This window comes from Emydura macquarii, unplaced genomic scaffold (assembly GCF_026122565.2).
Source record: "Emydura macquarii macquarii isolate MOO-44397 ecotype Brisbane River unplaced genomic scaffold, CSIRO-AGI_Emac_v2 contig_75, whole genome shotgun sequence".
Lineage (NCBI taxonomy): Eukaryota > Metazoa > Chordata > Testudines > Chelidae > Emydura > Emydura macquarii.
The window spans coordinates 5736537-5758558 of NW_027130212.1; the positions used below are offsets into that span (position 1 = coordinate 5736537).

Below are 22022 nucleotides of genomic sequence, written 5' to 3' on the forward strand. Positions count from 1 at the left end.
TGGAACTGGGAGCCTGGAAGCCCTGATAATGTCAATTCCAGTCAGCTGCTGATAGCCCCAGAAGTATATTTTGTTTTAGAAACACCATGTGTCAGTATTTCTGAAACAATTCTACCTCTTCCCCTCCTCTTCTGATTCATCAGAAATTTCAAAAGAATTGGTTTTGGTGTGATTTGAAATGAAACCACATTTAGAAATCTCTCATGAACTGAAAATCCTGAGTTTTATGATACATCAGAAAACAAGATATTATGACATAAAATAATTCCACTGCAGAGTACTTGGCATGATAGGATCTTGCAATATATTATATGAGATGATAACTCAAGTTAACTCATGTCACTACTCTTTTCTACTTTCCTGTAAATTCATCTTTAGTTTTCCAAATGTTAATCTATAGAAATGCAGTGTATAAATAAATGGGCTCTTTTAAAAATAGCCTAGTAATATAATGAATTAAAATGACAAGAAGGTCGGGGAAGTTGGGGGCAGGAATCTTACAGTTGTGCCAGAAATCAGTTCAATATGCTGGCTTAGTATTTTTTAAAATGAAATTGGATTTGATAAAGTTTAATGTGGTTCTTGCACTGAACACTATGTTTGATAAATATTTACATATTCTGTACTTTATAGATATAATATGTGGTCAGACTTTGAATGATTTCACTGTATGCAGGTAAAAGGCAATTATAACTTTACAGTGATGTGAGATAAACCCGACATAGGTAAGTACCTTATAAAGCTGTATTTGTTAAAATAATATATTTTACATTTGTTCACTGCTTTATATTGCACTCATGAAAAGCAACTGAAGCACAGATAAGAAACAAGCTGCAGGAAACAAGGCAAGAACAAATGCCACGGAGTGTGAAAATGGCCACTAGACATCAGTCTAGACCAGCACTCACTACATCCATCAGCAGAGCTCCCTACACACATCACTATTCCTCAGTTATCTGTCAGCAGAACAACTTTATAAGCAGAAGGCCAAATGTCATCAAATGCTGACACTTACAAACTGGGGGCCCATTCCTGCAAACCCTGACAAGGATTATTCATGTGAATAAGGATTACAGCATCAAGGCTTTGAATACACGTGTGTAGCCTTTTATGCTTGGTTTGGTTACATTGTCACCAGCATCCTTCAAAATACATATTTCATTTGTTCTCAGCTGTCAATCCCAGATGCAGATACTGTATTTAGGCCCCAATGCAGTTGGGTTAGATCCTGCCAAGGGATCTGCATGGGTAGACTGTTGCACCCCTCATTGAAGCCAATGGGATCCTCGCCAGGTCAGGGGTATGCCCAGGTGAATCCATTTACCAAATCTAGCCCATAGATTGTGAGCTCTGTTTTTGAGAGATATGGGAGAGCCCACATCTTGGAGTCTAGGATATTTAGGTGCAATTTTGATTATACAGATTCTGTGAATATTACATGTTAATGTAATTTAATTACATTAAAGCATTTAAATAGCAATGGCTGGATTCAACATGTCCCACAAGGACGGGCTATACAAATTTGCTAAAGAAATAAATACATTTATTTATTTAGTCATATTACTTTACATTACAACCAACGTTGCTGGCAAATTTTAAAAAGTGCCTAACTAACTTAGGAATCACTTTAGTGCACTAAATCACGAGTCCCATTGAAAGTCAAAGGCCTTGCTCTCACTAAGAATAAAAATGTGTTCTTAACTTGTATTTGCTAACATGTGTTAATTAACAAGAGGTAAAACACTAATGAAGAAAACACAGTTGGTAATTAACACAAATTGGCAGATCTACTTAAACAATAACCACCCTCATAGTCTATCTTGACCTGCTAACACAGTTTAAAGGTACAAACTGCCTTGTCTTCAGTAGTGTTTTATCTTGTGTTAGTTATCGCGTTAGCTAATGAGTTAAGACCACACTTTCTTTCCTAGTGAAGGTGCACCCAAAGCAATGTGTGCTCCTAAGTCACGTAGGTGCTTTTGTAAAGCCTATGCTGCTACCTATCTTGCATCTGATGTAAATTTGGAATGTGTTGAATGTTGGGGGAAAGAGGATACAATTCTAGTCCATCTGATTACTGCATGGTACCCATTAGGACAGCTGCCCCCAGGACAATAGAACACACATTTATACAAAGCTATGTAAAAATCTACACTTCAGGTGAGAGGAAAGGAAAGTGAGATGTAGTCAAGTGAGGATTATGGATATTGTGACTTCTTGCCACCAATATTTATTCTGGCATGGGGAATATTTATAAAGACGTTATTCTGCATTCTGTACTGGTAGGAAAATATTAGTCTTTATTTTGGCAATTATTTGCTAAATATCACAAAGCAGTTGCTGGTCCAAAATAACAATAATAATCACCACCTTTGGAGATAGAGATTTCAGTAACAAAAGCTATTAAAACAAGAAAATGGGCACCGAACAGCGAAGTGTACGAAAACATTTGCGTTACTGGTGCTTCCTTTCTAAGAAGTTTACCAATATTTCAACTGATTTATCATAATTTTGACAATATTTTAGCAGTACCTATTAAAACACTTCATTTACTTTGAGACATTTTTCTTGTCCTTACACTTATCATATTTTTTGTAAACAAAAGGTTGAAGGAAGAGCACAGCATCAGCATTGATATGTGGGAGCAGAAAGGAAGAAGAATGGTCATTACACATTTATTTTAATACATCCTGTAATCTCATGATTGATTATAGGAAAAAAACAGATTGTTTCACCCTTTTTCCACAATTGGATTTTCCAGTTAAATCCAGAATTGCCAATGTGTGATGAGACACCTTCATGAAAGCAAGAATCTCTCCAAGTCTTATGATTTCACCCTCTCTCCAGAACAAAACAATACATAAAAGCAGCAAAATTGATTACCATCAGCAGAGTTTCCTTTTTAATGTATTAGACCTTTAATCTTTTCTTTTCTTAAGTGATAACCATTAAAATTATTAAACTACTTCCCCTCCTCCTGCCAATGTGTATTTTTTGAATTAATTGACTCAGGTATTTAAAATATATTATCGCATCATTTCCACAGACCCCCATCTGTCTTTTGAAGACAATGCAATCTTGCATTGTTTAATAAAGTCCTGCCAGCACCTTCTGCAAAGCCTGTAGTTCCGTTAGCTGCAGCAACTGCTGCTATTCTCAGTTGTTAATGAGATCCCAGGGCTTTACAAATGTACCTCCAGGTAGGCTTGGAAACTCAAAGTGGAAAGAAGCTCTCTCCACTTCCATCATCTGCTGGGAATGGTCTCAGGGATTCTGATTTCATTTTCCACTTCTTTTTCAAGCCTATGAATTGAGCAAACATTGGCTTAAAGAATGTTCTGAACCATTTATAACAATTTACTCACTTCTAACAGGATTACAGCACTGCAGGCTCAATAGCTAGCAGTGGCAGGCCAGAGAGGTTGTTTTCATACAGGGAACAACTAAAACGATTGGCCCAGATGTTCAGAAGTGACTGGTGATTTTGAGTGCCAATTCTGAGAGGTCTTAAAGGGGGTCTTTTTTTCCAGAAAGTGCTGAGTGCTCAATCTTTGGATATCAGGCTCCTTTAAGGCACCTCGTACTGAGCATACAAAAATAGAGTATCCCAAATGACTAGTCATTTTTGAAAATATTGGTCAATATTTACTACAATATAAATGTTAACACATAGATTCCAACCAGTTTGAGCCACCCATTGTGCTATAAGTTGCCCAAACAAATAGTAAATGGCAGTCCCTGCCTCACTTTTAAACTTAGGGCTTGTCTAAATGGCAAGTTTCTGTATGGTAAGCTAGGCTATGAATCTACAGCCCACTAGCTTGCTGCATAGTAATGTCCTGTGTAGACAAACCCTTAGTGTAAATGCAGTGCTTATGAATGGGATGAATTAACAGTGCTGGCTTAAAACCTGTGTCATGGAGAAAGAAGAATTTATCTGAGTCTACCAGATAATTTATCTGAGTCTACCTCACTGACTTCTGATCCATGCTGTTTACTGTCCTTGGAAAAGAGTAAGATTTAGAAACTCTGGGAAAAACATTTTGGTAGTGGAGATGATATTGTGCATTTCTTAACATAATGATCCAACCCTGCAAACACTTAAGCACGTGAGTTTGGGCAAAATAATGTATTTTTCCCTGGCCTTGTCCTGAACGATTTGGCTGAAATTTTCCAAACTAATTCAGCCTGAAACAGACAGCCAGCATGGAAAATTTCACTCCAAATGGTTAAAGTGTAGCAATGTTAAAAGCAACCGAAAACAGGATGCTATAATGGAAAATGTTAATAGGCAGTGCTACCTGTCCCACTTCATATATAAATAAAATAAAGTGCCTACTAAGGTTGCCCAACACTTTTCCATGTGTTAATGATATTGTACTAAGGACAAAAAACATCTAGTACGGACTAGACTGAGCTCATCTAATTTTTGCTTGTGCTCTGAGCTAACATTAAAATTCAGATCTTCAGAAGTGAGGGTTAGTGCATTAACCAAATACACCATCTACCCTTGTACTAACAACATAACACCTTTCATCTGAACATCTTAAAGACTTTGTAGACATTGCATTAGCCTCACAATAGCTCCATGAGGAATGCAAGTATCCCATTTTACAAATGGGGTAACTAAGGCTGTGATGCTGAGTCTACGAGGGTTAAGCAGCCAGCAAGTGGGGTGACTGAAAATCAATCTTTAAGGACATATTAGAAAAGTATTGAAATGGTAAACAGGACCATTCCTTGCAGATCCTTAGCAAAGTCATGTTAAACAGACTGTACTCTTGAAATGTAAACCTGGATTGTTACAGAATTAGAAGTAAATTGTATTTGTCTGTGTTTATCTATATCTTATTAGAAGTTTAACAAAGTGATCTAATTAGCCTGTAGATACTAAACTTTGGTTCCTGTCTGTAGTATTTCATTACTAGATTCTATTGATTCAGAGATCAAAAGAGGTATTAACATTTAGATGAAACTTGTGGTGTAATAATATCATTATCTTTATTTCTCTTTGAATTTGCAGTAAACTACCTATGAACCATTTGAATGGTTAATTGCTTCAATGCAACTAGTCATTGGTGTATGCCTAAGAAATAGAGATTTATTTCAAAGCAACAAATGTATATTACCTATTCTTCATTCAAAGAATGCCTGCTGTGAACACTTGCTGCCAAGAGGTTTATCAGCTGAACTTCAACTATAAAGGAAGCTTCGGGCCTGATCCTGTTTTATCTCAGATGTGCTTAAACTTTATCAGAGAAAGTTCCAAGCTTTAAGGACTAAGGTCTCCAGGGTGACTCTGGATTACCCCTACAAATTTTCATGGAAGAATTTGAACAAACTCTGCACATAGACTGCCTATTGGACTATAACCTGTGAAATTGATTCTAGAAGGTCTTTTATAAACCAACAGCCTCACCATCTCTACTATGAAACTCATCTAAGAACTTCACTGATATCTGTATGAATAACAATATTTAACCAGAAACTCTCTTTCTTTTCTTTTTAAATAAATCTTAGATTAGTTAACAAGAATTGGCTGTAAGCATGTATTTGGGTAAGATCTGAAATATACATTGACCTGGTAGGTAATGTATCCGATCTCTTGGGATTGGGAGAACTTTATATATGGTGAATAAGATTTTAAGTAATCCTCATTATATAGACTTGGCTGTCTGGGTGGGAGCCAAAGACCGGATTGCTTAACGGAAACCGTATTTTAACTTCTTGGTAACCAGTGAGATACTACAGAAGCTGTTTTGTTACTGGCTTGATGACTCTAATTATAAGACTAAACCACCAGTTTTGTGGATTGTTTGCCGTATTCTTTGCAGTTTACCCTGATATAGCATTATCAGTGTGGCCCCTTCAGCAACTATGGTCAGAGAGGTGCAGGGGGGTTAAATACCTCACCTCACAGAGGAGTTCTATGGCACAGCTGGCACAGACCCCCGCTCTCCTACTTCTTAATCCAGTGCCTTAACCACAAGATCACCTTTCTCCAGAATGATTCATGTTAGAACTGACTGCAACAAATTAACTAGGTGAGGGCAAGCCAAGTTTTAATAAACACGTATCAGCTGCTTCAGAACAATCTTTTACCATGAGTATTATATACAAGTGACTTTTTCCCAGAAAAAGACTTGAGCCAAACGATACTAGGAATTTGACTGGAAAGGAGGTGGAAAAAAGAGTCAGGAAATTCTGGGTGGGGAAGGTCAGAGGAATGCCTTTTATCTCCGTAGAACCTAAGGATCCATGAGAAAAGCTAATTTCCGTGACATTTCCATCTAAGTTACTCCCAGTTCTATGCCTTGGACAGCTGTCTCCAAATGAGTCCCAACACCATATTTGCATTCTAAACCCTTCCCTCTCCTCAGAGCAAAAAACATCACTGAGTGGAAATTAAAGAATTCTACTAGTCGTGTGAATTTTCACTTGTTATTTAGATGGTATTTAAATGAGTTGCCAGGGGATCATGCCACACAGTGGCTCCTTTCCTGTTCACCTCAGTACATACACAGACCCATATATCCCCACTCTAGCCCACAGACCCCAAATCACACAATGTTAGTACAAAGGAGCTTTCCTGGGAAGGAGAAAGCTGGCTACAAACCTACACTCGTTCTTCTTATATAGCCAGTTGGACGTTACCTTCCTTTCGATTTCTTTCCTCCTCTCGGTATCACCCGCTGTATCACGTCATAAGGAATAATCAAGATCTCTTTATAAAGTATCTAGCAGATTAATTGCTGTATGTTGCTAGAAACTGGAGACAGAGGGCTTGATTCATAGCTGCATTGACTCCTCTTAAGACACTCTAAGACCTGGTCTGCACTACAGGGTTAGGTTGACATAATCTGCCATGTGTCAATCTAGCTGTGGAAGTGTCTTGTATTAAATTTGGCTCCCACCGACGTAAGTGCCTCTCTATGCCGATTTATTAACACCACCTCTCTGAGAGATGTAGAGTCACCGTCGATGTAATTAGGTCAACACAGTGTCAGTGTAGACACAGTGTTGCTTATGTCGACTGTTTCTGGCTTTCAGGAGCCATCTCACAATGCCCTACACTGACAATACAGTTGATACAAGTGATGCTGGTGAGGACGTGCACCGCCGACACAAGGAGGCAAGTGTGCACTTGCACACTGCAGTGGCTGCATGCCGATGAAAGTTAGGTCAACATAATTTTGCAATGTAGACATGATCTAGTACTATTGAAGTCAGCTGGGATAAAGCTGGAGTGGGCTGGGGGGGAATCAGCCCAGAGAGTGCAAAGTGCTAACACTGTAATAGTCAGTGTTATTTTTGCAGACCTCACAAATTAAATGTAGGTTTCTCACCCCAGTGAAGCTGCAGGACACCTGGAAGTACAAATGAAATGCAGCTATTTGGACAATATGACATGCTACTGACAAATAATACAGTACTCTAATTTTATGTAAGTTTGTTAGTGTTCTTTTTCCAGAGCCGTGAGCTAGTGATACTAGTAGTATAATGCCAAATGCTCTTTTTGTGGGAGCGGGGTGGACTATGCAGACTATGACCACACATTAGCCCCATTAATATGGGGTTAATTTTTGCCTTTAAACCTGGTGCAATGTTAGGACACTTAAAGCAGAACAAAACAAAGGGAAACATGAAACAAATTGCTCTTTATGTTAATAATTGGAATCAAAGATCCTATGGCTAGGGGTTTCCACATATTCAAGTTTGGGTATATGTATAGCCTAATGCGACTTGCAAACAGTTGCTGGTAAGGAAGGTAAAACTTTACTTTTAAGAGATATTATTTATGAAATCCTCTCTACCAAGCCTGCAAATGCAGTCATTTCAGAAACACACCTGATATCCAATGCAGCTATTGCTTGAAAAACACACATAGATCAATTGATGAAATATAGTATAATGATCATCTAATGGGTATAATAAAATAACCTCATCAATGATTAAATCTGCTATGTCCTAATTTATGTCAGTGCTTTATTTACATGGAAACCTCTCTTAATAAACACTTGCTTGAAGAATAAATGTCTTAAATATGTACCATTTTTGTCCTTTTACATAAGTCTGCATCAGAGGTTGGGTTTTGGCATATCATCATTTGCAGTTCCAGCCTGCGAAAAGTGCTTTGAGAAAATTAGAGATCATAAATTACTAATTACATAAAACTTACAATTGCCAAATTATGATTGTTTCCAGAAATTAGATTACTATAGCAAAAAGCAAATACAGTGGCTTCCTATGACTGCAAGATTTTAGGCCAATAAAAAGGAAGATATAGAAAGAGAGGTGTCCAACACTCATATCAGGTAAGCCCTCATTTTGCCATTTAAGGGTTGCATATATTGACTGAAGGATAAATGTGAAGTCAGCAGTAATTGCATAGAGAAACCATTACATCCCATGACTAGTAAGTCCAGGTGCACCCTAAGGAACTGACTAGAAGTTGCCTACAATTTTCTCATTGTCACATACTGTCCATCTCCTTTGACTTTTACTTTGCCACCATAATCAGCCTACAGAAGGAGTGGGTGTGGGATGTATGCAGTGTCAGTCTGAGGGTGTTATAAAGGCAAGGTGAGTGAGGTAAAATCTTTTACTGGATGAACTTCTGTTGGCGAGAGAGACAAGCTTTTGAGCCACACAGAGCTCTTCTTCAGGTCTGGGAAAGGTACCCAGAATGTTAGCATATATCCTATGGGACCATTCAAGGTGAAGTGGCCTGATAACACCCCTGTAATCATAGGACAAAAAAGGGAGGGTGGGTTAGTGGGTTACAGATTGTGCTAATAAACCATAAATCCAATGTCTGTGGGTGAACACTTCACAAAGTGGTCACTCTATATGTGACCTAACAGTCCTCATCCTCAAATGAAACCTGCACAACACTTTCAAAAGATGAGCTTGGGAGCTTAAACTCAATGTTGCTAGACATTAAAAATCATGGTCTTAATAAAGACACTGGATTTATGGCTTATTACAACAATCTGTAATCCACTAACCTCTCCTTTTTTGTCCTATGACTACAGGGGTGTTAACGGGCCACATCACCTTGAATGCTCCCTTAGAATATGTGCTAACTACTTATGCTAAACTATCTGTTCGATCTCATATTTAGCTGTGACACTCTGAGTACCTTCCCCAGACCTGATGAAGAGCTCTGTGAAGCTCAAAAGCTTGTCTCTCTCACCAACAGAAGTTTGTCCAATAAAAGATACTATTTCACCCACCTTGTCTTTCTTTAAGCATGGGATGGTAAACCAACATATAGAAGCTTTTTTATCTGATTAGTTCATTAGGGTCTGCAATGTTAACTATTTTATAGCTCTGAATACTAGATTTTCCCATTTTCCAAGGTGATTATATAAATACAGGATGGATCTGACTGCTCCCTCTCTCCTCATTAGCGGACAAGTGAAAGGAAAAAGAAAGTGAGCTGAACAAGAAAAATGCAATGACTATTTTTATAGCATCTTTCATGTACAGCAATACAAAACCCTTATACAGAGACAACTAGAGTCATCAGTGTCCTGTATCTTGTGGAGTCATTTACACAATTTCTAAGCCTCATTTTGCACCCTCTTGACACTGGTGCAAATGACTCCACAAGGTGCAGGACAACAGTGAATTGGGTCCAGTGTTTTACTTAAGATCTAAAGTGACACAGAGGTTTTTGGGGGGTGGGGCAAGATTGCAGAGAGAGAGAATGACTGACAGCTTTGGAGAGGCATAGGTAAGAGAGCAGGCCAAAAACACAGGCATGAGGTGGAAAACATGTCAGTGTTAAAATGGAGAAGTCAATGGAATCTGTAAAGGCAGGAGAGCTATCTTGAGTGGAATTCAGAAAAACATCGTTAAGAAGGGAAGGTGACTGAGGACATGAGACGCATCCTCCTGAAGTTTAGAGAGGAGGGATTTTACGAGGCCATTACCAAAAAACAAAAAAAAAGCGCAGTTGTTAGGAAGAGAAGTGATACCAGCCTATGCTTTTTGGTATAGTGAATATGGAGGCAATAAACTCCTGCAATGATGATCTGGCCAGTTACTCTACCACACCCAAACCCTTAGCTACTTACTGAGTAGGGCATTATTTTGCGTTCGGTAATGTCCTTAAAACTACTTGCTCTGCTTAACAAAGCAGTAGGTGACATAATTGTCAGGGGAGTGTGTATGTGTGTGTGTAGGGAGGGGGTGACATACACAGACTGCACTGAATAGAGAAGTGACTATGCAAGATGCTCCCCCCCCCATAGCCAACCTGACGACCTCCTGCAAAAGATTCACACAGACTGACCATGAATCAATAGGGGCTGTTGGCACCAGGAAGGAGAGTACCAAATGATATACTCTCTTATAAGAACCATGTACCTTGCAAAGTAAAAGGCTCTGCAGGTTAATGCTGGTTCAAGCAGCACTAACTCAAACTCTCTGTTGTACAAGTCATCCTGGAGGCACCCGTTGTCCTATTCTTTCCTCCAGATCTTTTTTACGTCTCCAGATTCACAGGAAGAACAAGTAGGTACTTTTCAAGTTTCATATGTTAAATTAAGTTGCTATGTTTATAGGAACTTAGATTTAGAAAGTGGCGTTTTCCTCAAAACAATCATTCAGTAATCCTCATTAGAATAACTGTAAACCCTCTATCTTCTGTTCCTGCAGGTTTAATATTTTATTATTTGTTCATATATAAACATAAGCTGGAAGCATATCTTGTGCTCTGCATTAGTGTGACTTATTGCTAATTAACCCATTTATGCAGCCACTTATGAGGGAGTAAAGGAGATTTGTCTCCCCAAACTTTTTAACGGTCTTGAAATACCTCTCTCAATGCGGATGCAAAATTAATGCACTCTCGCTTTTGCTCCCTGCTCCCGGCCCCCAATACACACTGTTTATATTTTGAATTTGGTTGCAACATTGAATTCACATGAGATCATGACATGATTATTCAGATCCATACCAATTATCCAGCAGAAAAAGAAGCCGCTCATATGTAGCATCTGTCAGTCCCCAGACAGTGGATCTGTCACATCCCTGTCCTGTTAGTCCATACACTCGTGGTCAGGAATGGCTTTAGGATTTGGGGAAGAGGAGCAAGGTTAGTTGTAGGAGACCTCAAATTGTGGTAGGATACCTTGTGCCATCACACAGTGTTTATGACTTCACATCATGACACTGTCTAATGGTGATGCTGCTGGCTGTTTCCTTATTGGCACAAAAATCAGGACAAGGAGACCTTGAACTGCAATGCAAAAGCCCATTCTCCTACAGAAAATAACTGTAGGAACACAGTTAAACTAAAAATAAATATAATTTAATGAGCTCCATTGCATTTGTCTCCACTGGATTTTTCCTTATCTTTAGTCCTTTCTTTTTTCTTTTCTACCTCCCACTTTCATGTCTCCATTCCATCTTCTCTTTCCTTCTGATGTAGTTTTATCACCATGTCATTTCTAACTTGTATACTATTTTCTGTTCTTTCCCTCCTAGAGCTCCCCCATTCTCACTCCTCACTCTACTTTACCTCTCGTTCAGTCATTTTCCCTCTACTATTTTCTCCCCATCTATTTTTAATGCTGACATTAATAGTACCTGAGCGCCATGCCAGATTAATGAATTTATACTCATCACAGCCCTATGAAGAAGGGAAATGCTTTTATTCTCATTTTACAAATGTTACATTCTTTCCTTTGCTCCCCTACTCTCTCTCTGTAACTTAAAGTCTCTTTCCTTTGTAGTGCAAATCTAGTTTTCTTCACAGGATTTTTCACCACACTGGTCTCCTGGAAAGTCAAGAGGGGATGAGCTTGATATTCAAGGCCACTGACCTTTGGCTGTCAGTGGAGCTGCCTGTGCAGGGTTCCTTGGGCAAGCTGTATGTGGTGGTTCCTCCACTCATCTACTCTGCCCCTGCTCTTTGCTCATTAGAGTCTGTAATGGCAACTTACGCAGCTCAATGATGTTATCAACCAGTGGGTTAGTGGGATGAATGGTGGCTCTCACAGAGTCAAGAGTTTCACAGGTAGGAGCTGAAGCCACAGATGGGTCAGGACTCAGGAGTCCTAGAACAATTATGGGTGGGAGGGGGTTTCCTATGGATTTGCAGGACTCAAAGGCTGGCCCTTGCTACATGGTTATTTAACATTTTGAGTGGGCTCCTAGTGATTTAATATTATGTAAACAGCATGTGAAGACATGCTAAAAAGCTTTTGCCATCCGCTATTATTCTCAGTTCTCTTTTGACAATATTGCTTTCCAATCATCTCCCTGCCATTAAATATCTATCTGTCTTTCAGATGATCTTTCCCCAGATGTACAGTAGCAGCCCACACTTTCCTGGTTCACTTTAAATATTTACTACCCAAGTCCCTGGTCTTGCAAAAAAGCACCACAAAGTCAAGCCTTGTACCTGCACAGTGCTCCAACTGAAGCTAACTGATCAAGGAACCACCCATGTAGTTGTCAGTGCAAATCCAAATCTCTCATCTATCCTCAATAGTTCTCCTAAATCCATCAAAGGATTGTACTGTATATTTTGATATTTTGTGATAACTCCTGGACAAAAAGCCTCTTTGGTGGTGTAGAACTGGTATAAAGACTACTCCCAGCTCTAGCTGTAAAGGGGAAAGAAATGGAGGTGGCAAGAGTTTGCTGCACTATGGCTGTTTTTTTGCTTCCCAGGGCCCACAGGGGCCATGAAAGTCAGAGTTCTGAGGTGGCTCCAATTTACCCCAGGAGCAGGGCAGGCCTCAACATAGTCCCAGAATAAAGTGAGTGGAAAGTGGCTTAAATCCTTCACTCTGAGAAACAGGTCCGTGTTCCTCATGGATCACAAGTTGGCAGCAGAAACACTTGCACAATTTTTTTAAAGTAGCCTTGTGTGACATTTCATAACCCTAAAAAATGTCACCACAAAGGTATCCTGGCTTTTTGTATTTGAAAATATAATATCTTTACTCCTGCATTTACTTCTCAGATTGGCTTGCTGTGCATAATACTTCTAAACTATCTACATAGGACATCCTTTTTTAACCAGTCTGAGTTCATAGACCTAAGAGAGTTTTAAAAATAAATGAAAGGCTATTATACACAGGCTTACAACTGTGAAGCTGAAGCTCCACAGGGATTTCTTCAGGGTCGTCAGTTATTTTTTATTCAGCGTCTTGATCCATTTCCTTGCAAGCACTTTTGCCATGCCTATAAAATACTTGATACCTGTCAAGTATTTAGCCAGCAAGTCTGGCTTAAGAGACCATCACCTTAACAAAAATCTATGAACATAACAAATGTAGATCACGGCAATTTGTTTTGGCTACTACAGCGAATTCCCCTTTGTACTTACTTGGGTTCTTCATTAGCCATGGATAGTGCTGTCCTGGATCCAAACATCAGGAGGATAGGTGCACACAAAATCTTCTAAAACAAAATAATGATGCATAGTGCACCATTGAAATGCAGCCAACTGTAATCAAATTGGCACAGAACACCATGAGAGATACCGTATTTCCCCATGTATAAGACGCACCCTTTTTCGAAAAATTTGGGGTCTAAAAACTGGGTGCGTCTTATACAGTGGTTGTAGATTTTTTTACTTGCATTTATGATGAATAAAACTTGAGTTCAATAACTTTATGTAATACATTTTTTTTCAAATTTCGGGCCCCAAAATTAAGGTGCATCTTATACATGGGAGCGTCTTATACATGGGGAAATACGGGTATATTTTGGCCAGTGATGGTGGGGAAAACCTCTATTTTTACTAAAAGTGACATGATATCTAAAATCCACAGACAGTAGGTGCAAGATGTCACTTTTAAAATATTTTGCCTGAAAAATATGTGCACAGAACTCAGTTTACCTAACTTGGGAGGAGGAGACAGCCTTGCAGGGATTTGAACCTGTGGGTCCATGGCACCTAGGTGTTTCAAAGCTGATGCTTATAGTGCTATTGTATCCCCAAACAAAGTAGTTTAATATTACAAACATAAACCTCTATTAAAAGAATTACATTTAGGTTGCAAAAGCAAACACTCAAAACATAGGAAGAGATTGAAGGTTGTTTGGGCAACCATAAATCTCTTTGCCCTCTTGTGTATTCTTTCTGTGGACTAAAGGACATAGGGTCCTCTGGCAAAAAGGAAAAAAAAGTAGGTGACCATGTAATTAAGGACTGTATTGTAATATAGACACACAAAGGGGGCTCATTAAGGTTGTACAGGTAACCTTAATTCTTCCTAATTTTTGAATGTTTGATTTTAGAACCTTAACATTCTTTAAGTATACTTTTTTGTATTTAATTTCCTACGGTTTTCTTTAAAGAAAGGGTAAAATCAAATTCTATTAGGTGTAACTGAGGAATGTGAGAAAAAAAAACAGAAATGGTGATCTTTAACAGTTTCTGTCTTAGGCTTGGTCTACACTAGGAGCTTATGTTTATTAATGTTCTAAATTTACTAGGATTTTATGAAAAATCCACACCTCTGAGCAACCTAGCTATACCGACCTAATCCCCCGTGTAGACAATGCTATGTTACAACAGGAGGATTTCTTCCATCAACATAGCTACTGCCTCTCAGAGGAATGAAGTACCTACACTTACACCCATAGGCGTGCGCACGGGGTGCAGTATTTGTTTTCATTCCAAATTGGGATGAAAAAATGAAATAAATACATTTGTCATAGAACAAAATATTCTGAAAAATGTTGATATTTAATTTAAGTTAAACATTAAACTGCATTGCCTCAGACGTTGTAGTTCAGGAGCCAGCTGCCCCTGCTCTCCTTGGTCACACTACGTTTCCCATGATGCATCATACTGCTTGGTCAGAGAGGAATCTGCATTGCTTTTTGGGGGATTTAGTCCTCCACGGAGATCAGCCCTCAGGAGAGAATGGGCACCCAAACGACAATCCCATGAGGCTTCCACCACAATAGGAAAAAGCAGTTTGATGTTGAACTGACCTGAAACTTTCTGATTTAGACAAACCAAACCAAAATATTTTGTTTTGATTTTCCTGGAAGAATATGGAAAGTTTGGAAAACTTGAATTTTGTGTAAACTACATTTTCCATCTGAAAATCATTCCAAAAAGAAAATTCCCATCCATGTCTACTCCTGAGTGTTCTGTTTAACCAATAAATTGTGCCCTGAGGTAAGGGCCGGGAAACAGACTCAATGTGGCTTTGGGTCCTTCCTGAGCTGGCGAGGTAAGGCAACAGCTTACAGGCCCTAAAAGTCTTGCTTTTCCCCAGGCGAGAATTTCCCTAGTGCAGGCATGCAGAGGGGAGCTGTAAGGCTGATTCCCAAGGAACCTGTGGCACGCACATGGAGAGTGCCAGGATGTGGCTGGAGGCACTGGTGAGTGAGGAGCTCAGCACACAGCCCTGCTGAGATTGTGGACAGTGCTGCAGCCCATGTGACTGGTATAATTCAGATAGGACTGATTAAATTATTCTCCAGCCTCCAGAGCAGCTCATGATCTGGCAGACTAAGCCCTGGTCTACACTTACCTGGAGATTCGGCGGCAGTCAACGTGAGCTACACAAGCTACGCAGAGTAGCTTGCCTAACTCCCGTCGACTGCTGTACTTCCCTTCCGCGTGCTGTCTTCACTGCACTGCACCGACAGGAACCGCGTTCCCATCGATGCAGCGCTATGCCACTTGAGGGGGTGGATTTAATGTGTCGACTTCCTGATCGAGTGGGTCTACACTGACCGCTCAATCAATCCAGAAAGATCGATCTGATGGCGGCGACTTTGCCGCCGTCAGTATAGACATACCCTAAGATTACTTAAAGCCGCTATTGCCCTTGAGCTGTGAATTCTCTGCTGCTCCTTTCAGATGCCCATCACAGAATCTCGCCAGCAATGTTTACAGCCCAATTCTTTGTTTTATTTACTATAGGTTTTTATGTCTGATACAAAAAGCCACAGAAGACTACACAAAATAAAATGATAAAAAGCTATATCAAAGTGTATCATTAAAAATATAGAATAGTTAAAGCGCTACTGGTACCTTGAAGAAGCAGAAATCTCAAATGGAGCAGATCTTCTGTTTTTTGATGATGTTTCCTAGCCATGCTGTTTTGCCTTATTTTGCAACATTTGCTCGAGCCTTCCCCTCCTTCCAAGTAGTCATTCATTAATATATGCAAATCTGGGTAAGGAGATGGAGACACAAAAGTGTAAATCAAGAAGCCCAAAGGCAGAAAAATAAAGTGTGTGGTTTCAGCTAAAAATGCAATATATCTTGTATGAAAGCCTACCTTAAATATAACCTTCTGTTCTAAGTGACTATCACATGTACCTTTCAGTTTTACAGTGAGAGAATCGCTGAAATGCAGCTACATTATAGGTTATAGAATAATTCAGAGTTTAAGGCTAGAAGGAATTATTTGATCATTGTAGTCTGACCTCCTGTGTATCACAGGCCATTACGTTTCACCCAGTTACCCCATATTGAGCCCAGAGAAGGTCCAGAGTTGATTTCAGATGCAGAAACACTCTCTTCTAGGAGGCTTGCTCAAGCACTATGCCTGGCATTTTACTGGTGTGATGCCCTCCAACTCTGCTAGCACAACTATTCTGCTTAGAAATGGGGCCAGACTTCAATTCTCCCCATGCCCACGCTTTGGGAAGGGTTCAAAACCTGAACCAAAACCCTGCAACTGAACCACCCCTCAAATCTGGATCTAAATTTCACAGCTTGGGCCTAACCCTGGATCCAACATCAGTAATGAGCAATAACTCAAATGTAGAAGTCTGTGCTGTATACTAAAATTGCATTATACTGCTGTACGACTAGCAGCTTTAGTTATGTAAGCATACACAGTACCTGGGCAGTGCACTACATTGCAGGGGTCATGTCTTGAAACTAAGCAGGATTGCAGAAGTGAGATTCTGTGGTTTTGATTTTCTTTCTTTTTCTTTCTTTTTTTTTTGCCCAAGATTTATTGGAAGAAAGGGACTGCAGTTTTGGGCATGAGTGTGCTTTTTGCATTGTGGTGTTATCTGGGGAGTCAGGGTCCATTGGATTGGGAACTGAGGTTTGATCACTGGGAAGGTGAATTAAGCTTTACTACTGATGTATTTTATGTGCATTTTCATTTTCGCTGTCTGACATTACACATTCCCCATTCTTATTTTTAAGTGCTGGTGCAGTTGGATGCCATTTAGTCACTGGTGCCCTCTCTTGTTCATTCTTCCCTGTAGGGCCTTTGGAATTTGGTGATTATTCATCCCAATATGGCAGCAGTTCTCAAACTTCATTGCACTGCGGCCTCCTTCTGACAACAAAACTACTACATGACCCCTGGGCGGGGAAGGGAGCTGAAGCCAAAAGCCTGAGGGCTTCAGCCCCGGGTGAGGAGGGAGGGGGCTGTAACTTGAGCCCTGCCACCCAAGGCTGAAGCCCTCAGGCTTTGACTTCAGCCCCGGGCCCCAGCAAGTCTAATGCCAGCCCTGGCAACCCCATTAATACAGGGTCGCGACCCACTTTGGGGTCCCAAGCCCCAGTTTGAAAACCTCTGCCTGTTTTCATGCGGTGATTCATATTTTACTCAAGTTCTGTATTCAGATGGTCAGGAGACGTAAATATGCTAGAAAAACTTGGTGAACTAAAGGTCCTGTCCTAAGTAATTTGTATTCTGTTTCCAACTAGCTGTAATAACATCAACTCAAAGTGATAAGGATACTGCTAAATTTGCTTTAATTAATGTCACCTCTCTCAGTAATAAATCACCATTAATTCTCAAGTTAGTTTTTGGAAATGGCCTAGATTTTTTGGCTCTCACTAATGTTTTGGCTGGAAGTTCTCCCACTTGTGGAGGTCTGTCTGTCTGATTATTCCTTCTTTTCTGTTCTTTGCCTTTCAAGGTGAGCTTCCATCTGGCTTGAAGATACACATAATTACTCTTATTCTTTTAACAAGAGACTTAACTAAATTGTAAGTCTATGTCTTAGAAGAAAGCCTTATTTTAATTCCTAAAGGTAGACGAGAGGTTGGAAGCCCTTATAGTGCAGCTTTTAAAATTTATTTGCACCTTACATTTCATCATACTATGTAATTAATTCTAACTGGATATGGTCATCCTGTGATATTATCACATCTCTCCAACTCAGTAATGACACCTGTGTTTATTAACAAAGGGCTAGATTTTGATGCCTTTACACATCTCAAATATCCCAATGATTTGAATAGGACTACCTGCCTGTTAAAGAAGTACTTAAATAAAGGATTCAGAATCAGGCCCTCACAGCACATTTCTTTGTGAGAATTATTGAATCTACAGTTTAGTGAATATTTAGCAGGCCTTCCTTAATTTTATGTGGAAGTTTGCACTGGTTCGTCTAGTATTGTTTTTACACGTGTTGATAAATTCCACGTATGCACTGGGAGTTCATTATTCAACCTCATGGTTTGCAGCGCCATTTGTATGCAGACAATACTTGGATATCCTCTCGGTCCCTGTAGATCCTACAAAGAAGTTTGATGTTCTGTATAATTGCCTCTATGATATTCAATCATGGATAGCTTCAAATTTTGTTAAACTTAACACAGGCAAAACTGAGTTGCTATTGATTAGTTCACTGATGCAGAGGTCTCAGGTGTCATCTATGGCAATTTCCATTTGTGGTAGTTCTTCTTATCCCTCAGATAATTCTTGTGACCTTGGGGGTCATTGTGGATTCTGTGCTTTCTTTTGAAGTCCACATCAATCATGTAATTAAAATGTCTTACTACTGTCTTTGGAATCTAGCCAGACTGAGATCTATGCTGTTCCTAGCCCACTTGCTAAAACTTTATTCCATATTTTGTGTCAGACAAGACTACTGCAATTCTTTGTATGCCAATCCTCCTGTTATCGCTCTCTACTATTTGCATTTGGGACACAATCTAGCTACTTAGAGGTCTAAGTAGTACCTACAGCACACTGCTTCCCTTCACCGGCTCCCATTCAAAGCAGTGGGCTGATTTTAAGATCTTGTGAGACTCACTTTGTGTAGCTTGGCTTCCACTTATCTGTGAGGTCTTTTGGCTCTTCCTTTAAACAGGATTTCTTTGATGGAAGCTGCTAGAACTTTACCATGAGTCCTGGGTTCGCACCTTTGTCTTGTCCCATCCCTGAATTCTGAATTTATTTTTGTTAAAGTCCTAGAACTTCAGAATTTGTCACTTTACATGATTAAACTTAATATATTAGTAGTTGCCAGCAGCAGCAGCAGTTAAAGTTGCAGAATAATGTCCATTAAACCCCTGTTTTCACACACACCGCACTTTCCAAAACATTTGTCTTTGAAGCAAAAATTTTCTATGCTTATTTTTGCCTAAAGATTTTTTTTTCAGTCTCAGCAAAATCTACTTAAACAGACATTCCTTTTCTAGGTACAGTGTCGCAAGCTAAATCCCACCCACAGTTATGTCCACAGTCTTCAGTGGGATTTCACAGCATTAACTGAAGCCTTGTCTATACAGGAAAGTTGCACTGGTTTAAACTTGTGGTGTGATTTTAGAAAGATGTAGTTAAATCAGTGCAAACCCCTGCTTAAACACTCTTATTTCACATTAATTTGGTTTAGTTTAAGCCAAATTCTAATCAATTTAGCTAAACCATAACAAGCCTGGTTTTAACAGAAATGAGCGTCCACAAAGCCTGGTTTAAACCCTGATTTAACTAAGTCATTTTAAAATCACACCATATGTTTAAATCAATGCAAAATTCATTTCCCTCTGTATCTGGTTTTCCCTTTTCCTAACACGTGAAGCATTTGGGATGAAATATTTCCTTTCTACAACTTTAAGGCAAAAGCTAATGCACCAAAAGCATATCTGTTGTAAAATGACTGTTTGTTAATATAGCGTACCAGTGAGAAATTGAGGCAACACTGCGGGTATCAGCCTCTAAAATGTTGCCATCTAAAACATCATATAATTTTTCTAGTGAAAGGGCAATATGGGGTTTCAAATGCATTATAAAATATGCAGACATTAGCTGGTTAAGGTGATGTACTATTGCTTCCTTAGCACCTCCACTTCTGTTACAATACTCCAATAGCCACTTACATAAGACTGCAGGAAAGCAGAACCGTGCTCAGTGTGGCCCTGTCAGCATCATCCTTTGTTACCCAGGTACTAAAGCAACAAAAATACCAGTGTGTAGAATCTGCTCTGGCAGACTTCTGCTAATAAACCAAAGCTGTTCATTGGTATTGTATAGATCGTTCTTACAGCCTCCAACTCAATATAGCAGCTTGGAGCAGGCCATGGGCTTCTTCCCAGTTGCTGAATGTGTGAGTTTCACTGCCATGAACAGCTTATTATAACAAAGACCTATATTCACAGAGTTAAATCATAATATTCTATTTTCCTCATTTGCTATGGTGATATTCCTCTGCATGCTCGCACATGCATAATCTATGTGTGTAGTGTATACATACGAGTATATATACACACATACACAGTATATAAATCAGATGGATGGAATAAACTTCATATTTTATTTATTGCTAGAACATTAAAATACTGCACAATATGTACTGTGTATAGTGCTACTCTAATGGCATTTTAGAGCAATTTGTTCCTTGCTGAAACATGAACTTTCATCGATGACAAAGAGATACTGGAACACTCCAGCCTTCTTCAGAGTTGGACGATCTTCCTGAATCATTACAAAATTGTCTGGCAGTAACCACAAGTGCTAATTGCTGCAATGAAAAGATAACTTAGCCTAGCTTCTAATTAGGAAAAGCAAACCGGCCCAAGAAAGAATTGGCCTGAAGCTTTGCCTGTTCCCCTAAACTGAACCCAAAGGGGATGGATCCATTTGGATAAATCTCCCCCAACCACAGTACCTTAACTCCACTCCCTGCTATTACTACTTCCAGCTCCAAGGTCTGATTCTGTCTCTGTCTCTTCTTCCTACTACCTTTCTCTATCCTCTTTTTAATAGAGGACCTAGTTTTACCCCATCCTGATACTAGGCCCCCCGCCCATCACCCTGCCTTTCAATTCCCAAAACACAACACAATCTGAACCCTCCCTCCTTTCCATTTCTATGTGATCCAGTCTCTGACCAGTGGCCACCCATCATGTCAGTTTGTAGGACCACAGTGCACCAGGGGATCCAATCTCTGCTTTTTGCCAAACCTCACTTCTGAAGATCCATAATGACTAGCAGATCTTACAATTTTCTGCTGAGCCATGTGCTGTTACTTAATTCATGCTTCCCAATGTTTTCGGGCTCATTCAAAGAGGGAAAGAGTGGTTTGAGCGCATGCTTTGTATGTATGAGGCTGTGGGTTGAATCCCCACCACCTCTAGTTTGTCTTGCTCTGAGCAGGGTGTTGGACTTGATGATCTCTTGAAGTCCCTTCCAACTCTAATATTCTGTGATCTATATGAGGGGAGTAAGCACTGCTCTCTCTCGTGGGCATTAGTTTGTCATTCACTCTTGGTTACAAGAGGGAGGAGGAAACATTCAAATGCTGGGAAAGTTGACTGATGCAGCAACCTGAGACCCTTCAGGTAGGTTTCCATACCTGTAGTCAGAGCTTGAAGTGGTCTGAAAAAGATGCAGGGATCTGCTGTAAACTGGGTGCAGCAGCTTTGGTAAAACAGTGATTAAAATGCATCCCTCAGAGACTTGGTTCAATTTTTGTTTTTTGCCAGTCTACAACTCCCCACAACCTCTTCCCTCTTCTTTAAGGACTGTGGGCAGGACACCAGATTTTTTGCAAGTAAGTGATTTGGGGAACTAGGGGGTGCTTATGGGAGTTTGAAGGGAGGGAGGAAACTGGAATATGCTGGATTTTTATGGGCAGATTGCCTACAGGATTCTAGAGGAATGCAGTTTTGTCTCAAAGAGTCAGAGGTTCAATTAAGGTTTGCCTAAACAACCAATCTTTTGAGTTCAGCCATTCATACAGTCAATGCATTTTATTTTGCTACGTATTATTTGCCACCATGTCAAAGTACTGCTCCAATACACTGTGCTAAAAATGAATGAATTCAGCAGGGG

General features: G+C 39.7%; 1 long non-coding RNA gene across 1 annotated transcript in view; it reads right to left on the reverse strand.

Annotated features, from left to right (window-relative positions):
• Positions 1 to 2254: 2254 nt before the first annotated feature.
• LOC137149422 (uncharacterized) overlaps positions 2255 to 22022 on the reverse strand; it is a 72984-nt gene continuing 53216 nt past the window's right edge. The window contains exons 3-4 of the long non-coding RNA XR_010918776.1: positions 16022 to 16162; positions 2255 to 3303 (exon numbers count right to left, since the gene is read on the reverse strand). This is a non-coding gene — a long non-coding RNA (uncharacterized lncRNA). The remainder of the gene's footprint in view (positions 3304 to 16021; positions 16163 to 22022) is intronic.